This window comes from Rhynchophorus ferrugineus, unplaced genomic scaffold (genome assembly GCF_030347505.1).
Source record: "Rhynchophorus ferrugineus isolate W39M unplaced genomic scaffold, kcgeb_rfMv2 rfM4, whole genome shotgun sequence".
Classification (NCBI taxonomy): domain Eukaryota; kingdom Metazoa; phylum Arthropoda; class Insecta; order Coleoptera; family Curculionidae; genus Rhynchophorus; species Rhynchophorus ferrugineus.
In genome coordinates this window covers 37,535,997-37,541,406 of record NW_027472583.1, presented here as the reverse complement: position 1 = coordinate 37,541,406, position 5,410 = coordinate 37,535,997, and positions in this window count along the sequence as shown.

The window sequence follows — 5,410 nt, the reverse complement described above, 5'->3', positions numbered from 1 at the left end:
TCTTTTGCTATCAATTCAGATAAGATGTATTAAAGTTTCTGTCTTTTTGTCCCTCATACTGAAAGCAGAGAAGCACAGCTGAAAGTATGTGTCTGTTAATATTTTACTTAATTGCTCAACACAAAAATGGAACAGAAAATTAAAATAGTTAAATCATATATACAATGGAGAAAGCATACCAAAAAGTAATAGTTTAAAGAACTGAAACGAAAAATTAAAATGATGCGCTCCTATGGTAAAATCGAGGAGTCAAAAAAAAAACATTTATTAACAATATAATAAAACAAGCATGATAATCTCTATAAAATCAAGCTCATTTTGTTGGTCTACAAATTCTTCATTTGTATTTCGTATTAATATATTTTATTAATATCCTTGTTGAGGGAAGGTTATCTCAGTTAAGGAGCGTTAAGCCAAAATATTAATTATAAGTATCTTAACCAATATACTTTTGTTTCAAGTAAATCAACCCCTTTGATTTTGATGGCACTTTACAAACACCTTTTTATGTAGTTTTGGAGTACGGGTGCGGTTAGATAAAGACAACAATATTCGGCGATTTATTTCGATACAAATGAAGTCTAATTATATGCAGAAGGAATATTTATTTTTAGACGAACGGTTATTAAATAATAAACAATATATTAACACTAAACACTAACCCACTATAAGAATATAAAAACAGAAAGAAATGCACGTGGCAGGGTTACCTTCAGGTGTTACGAACAGTGGCACGTCTGATCACTTTTTTAGAGTCGGGAACGAAAAAACCTAACCTTCCAGGCGTCGCGTCATCCGCCAGCTTTACCACCCGAGGTTGCCACGTCGTACCCTCTGTGAGTACCCCTTGTTGCCACCTCACCGTGGGTGCTAACTTCAGGTATGTGCAACGCCTCGGGTAGATCTGTGGGCTGCTGAGAATTGCGGGAAAATTCGAAACATCTAAAGGTCGCTACAGTACTCCCCCACTAGAATTTTACCGACAATGATTATACAGATTACATATACGAATACAAAAATACAAATAGCTACAAACATACCCCAATACCTTACATATATTACCTACGTAATACTATATTACCCTAATATAAATCTCGATACAAATAAAACCAAATCATCTAACTTACATCTATCTATATCTACCGGCTTAGCGATATATGTTATGTAATACAAAAGTAATATAACAAGAATGACATCCTAGCAATAATTCTAAATGCGTAATCCTAATTTGTGATTAAAAAAAACAAACTACAAAAAAAAATTATTATCTAGACAAAAGGACCCTACCCCCATATCTCGTACAATGTGTGATTTATAGACATTTCTACCTGGGTTGATTATGGAAATCCCGCCTGGTACTGATCGGGAAATCGAACCCGTCTTGCTGATCGTCTCAGTTGTGGGGGGGAATGGGGGTCTGGATTTTGTTGCGTCGCCACGACCACTATTCCGTCATCATCTAAATCGCTTTCACGTGGTCTGAGGTTGTCGTTGATACAGTATGCTGGCTTCAATCTATCGATCGACACCGGAACTTGTTTTCCTCGCATTAAAAGTATGAAGACTTTTTCACTGCGAGAAATCACTTCGTACGGTCCATCGTAGGGCATCTGCAGTGGCGTTTTGGGGCTATCGTGACGTACGAAGACGTGCGTAGCTGTGTCAAGGTCTTTGAAGATGAAAATCTTGCGGTCGCCGTGTCTTGTTCCTTCAACTGGTCGCAACAACTCGAATTGCCTTCGTAAATTGCGCACGAACTCGACGGAGTTGTCTACCTCCTTAGCGTTGGTTACCAGAAATTCGCCTAGCAGTCGTAATGGTTCGCCGTAAACCATCTCTGCTGTAGTGGATTGTAGATCCTCCTTCCACGCAGAACGAATGCCCAGCAAGGCGGTTGGGAGGGCTTCCGTCCAGCGGTCAGGTTGGAGGCACTTGATCGCGGATTTTAATTGACGGTGTAGGCGTTCGACCATACCGTTGGCAGCTGGGTGGTAGGCCGTTGTCCGCAGGTGCATGGTTCCCATGAGATGATTGAGGTAACGGAAGAGTCGAGATTCGAATTGTCTGCCCTGATCTGTAGTTATCCGAAGGGGGACGCCGAACCGCGCGACCCAGTTGCTGTAGAAGGCTCGTGCTACGGTCTCTGCTTCCTGGTCTGGTAGGGGAATCGCCTCCGGCCACCGCGAGAAACGGTCGACGCACGTCAGGCAATACCTGTAACCTTGGGAATACGGTATTACAACCAAATCTAAGTGGACATGTTCGAATCGGCGAGATGGCATTTGAAAGGTGCCGATCGCAGAAGAGACGTGTTTAGCGATCTTAGCTTTCTGGCACTGGATACAAGAGCGAGCCCAGGTGCGACAGTCATTATCGATGGATGGCCATACGTACCGTTCCTTCATTAGCCGTTTTGATGCTCTTACTCCAGGATGTGACAGCCCATGAATTGCGCTGAAGGCTGCCCTGCGGAAAGCTTTCGTGAGAAATGGTCTAGCGGTTGGTGTCTTGACATCGCAGTATACCGCTGTAGTTGAGCCAGGGATGAGAATTCTTCGCATGTCCAAGCCCGTATTGCCATTTTCCAAGTAACTCCGTAACTCGTCGTCTCGTTCCTGGGATGCTGCTAAGGCCTCGAAATTGACTGCTGGTGATGTAATCTCATCGATGCGGGAAAGTGCGTCAGCTACAATATTGTCCTGCCCGGAGATATGTTGAATGTCTGTGGTGAACTGACTAATAAAATCGAGATGACGGAATTGGCGTGGAGAACATTTGTCGGTCTTCTGACGGAATGCGAATGTCAGCGGTTTGTGGTCAGTCAGTATCGTGAAGTGGCGTCCCTCTATCATATGACGGAACCGCTGCACAGCACTGTAGATCGCTAGTAATTCACGATCGTACGCACTGTATTTGCACTCCGCTTGGTTAAGTTTTCTTGAAAAAAAACCAAGCGGTGTCCAATGGTCTCCTGCGCGTTGTTATAGGGCGGCTCCAATGCAGTAGTCTAAAGCGTCGCATACCAGTGATATTTCTGCCCCTGGTTCTGGATGTGCCAGTAAGGTTGCTCGGGAAAGTTGATCTTTGCATTCCTCGAATGCTTTTTCTGTTGTCTCATCCCACTTAATCGGTGTCTTCCCTTTTATGTTGTTCTTCAGTAGTTCGTTGAGCGGTACTTGGGTTCTGGCTGCTCTGGGTATAAATCTCCGATAAAAATTAATCATACCCAGAAATTGTCTTAACTGCCTCGCCGTTTCTGGCTGTCCAAACTCCCGTATAGCAATCACCTTGTCTGGGAGCGGCTCGGTCCCTTTTTCTGAGACCCGATATCCGAGGAAGTGAACTTCGGTTAGTCCAAAGCAGCATTTACTAGGATTGACCACCATGTCATATTGCTGCAAACGCTCGAATAGAGTTTGAAGATGTTGCCGATGTTCCTCCTCTGTTGTTGATGCCACCAGGATGTCGTCGATGTAGGCATAGCAAAAATCAAGTCCCAAAAGTACCTCGTCGATGAACCGTTGAAAGGTCTGTGCTGCATTTCGAAGACCGAAACCCATGATGGTAAACTCATACAACCCGAAAGGAGTTGTAATGGCGGTTTTCGGGACATCTTCGGGTGCCACGGATATTTGATGGTATGCTCTGACTAGGTCGATGGTTGAAAATACCTTCTTCCCGTGGAGTGTCTGTGTAAAGTCTTCAATATGCTTTACAGGGTACCGGTCTGGGATGGTGCGTGCATTGAGCGCTCTGTAATCGCTACAAGGACGCCATTCGTCGCCTTTTTTGGGGACCATGTGTAACGGAGAAGACCAGCTACTCTGCGACGGGCGGCATAATCCTAGTTTCAACATGGTCTCGAATTCCCTCTTGGCGTCTCTTAGTCGGTCTGGAGCCAGGCGTCGTGGTTTCGCAGCTACTGAAGGTCCGGGTGTCGTGTTAATATGGTGTACCGTCGCGTGTTTTACGGGGGCTGTTTTACACGCTCCATCGGGTCGAGTGATTTCCGGGAACTTCTGCAGGATGTCGTGATATCGCGAACTGTTGTTTATGAGTTTTATACTCGCGACATTTTCGTACTGCGGTTGTCTCCCGTTGACACTAATACGCGTATTCCGGTCCACTAATTTCCTGTTTCGCAAATCAACTAAGAGGTCGTAATGAACAATAAAATCAACCCCGATAATAGGCCGCGACACATCCGCGATAACGAAACTCCATGGAAAATCGCGTCGTAAACCGAGGTTTAAAGTCATTGTTTTAAAGCCATACGTGGCTATGATGCTACCGTTCGCCGCAGTCAGATCGTAGTTCGTTTTTTTTTCGATGCCCGTTCACTAATCGCCGAGGAAACACGCACAAATCCGCTCCTGTATCCACTAGGAATTCCTGGTTGCTGTTTCGGTCTTTGACGAACAGGCGGCGCATGATATGATGGCCGTCACTTGCCGCCATTAGTGACCGCCCGGCTGGTTTCCCGCATTCGCGCTTGGGCTTCTCGTAACGGCACCCCGGTCTGCACCTCCATGTCCTTTCGGCGTAATTGTAATGATACCAGCACAACCCATCGTAGAGCTCGCAACCGCGAATACGAGACCGGTCGCGACTTGAAGAGTGCGATGACGATCGGCCACGACTTGACGAGCGCGACGATGCCCGGTTACGGAACGACGCGCATTGGTGTTCTGCTACCTCGTCGACTTTGGTTTGTAGCCCGTGAATCTGCAGCCTCAACCGCGCGCACTCCTCCGCCAATTGGCTCTCTGAACTATTCGTCGGTGCCGTACCGCCTGCTCGCCGCCACGAGCCTATGGAGTCTTTAATGTTGTCAGCGATTTTCGCCAGGTTTTCCAGCTTGATGCTCGCTTGCTGCGCCGCGATACTAGCTCGGGTAATGGGGTCTAATTGGTTCATCCATATTACTTTAATGATATCGTGGCCCGCTGCGTCCCCTGCTAATGATTGTAACCGACGGAGAAACTGCGACGGAGTGCGGTCACCGATTTCTTCCCGTTCGAGGAGTTGCCGTGTCCGGTTCTGGATTGACAGCCCTAAGCATTCCCGGAGCGCCTCTTTTAATTTGCTGAATGGATCTTCAGCTTCCGGTGGGGGATTAAATAAGAGGCCGCGCACTTCCTGAGTATAGATGGGGTCCAACGCTGCCCCTACGATTTCAAACTTTTCTGCGCTTGTGGTTATCCCTGCATGTTTCAAGGTCCACTCGACCTGCAGGAACCACATCTCTGGATCGTTCGGATTAAACGCAGGCAATCTGATGTTTGACGCCGACATGATGCTTTACAACGAATAAACAAAACAACAAAATGGCGTCGCAAACCAAAAAAATAACTAAACCTTCAAGAATCGAAAATAACCCAAAAAAAAACAAAATGTGGAATATAACACG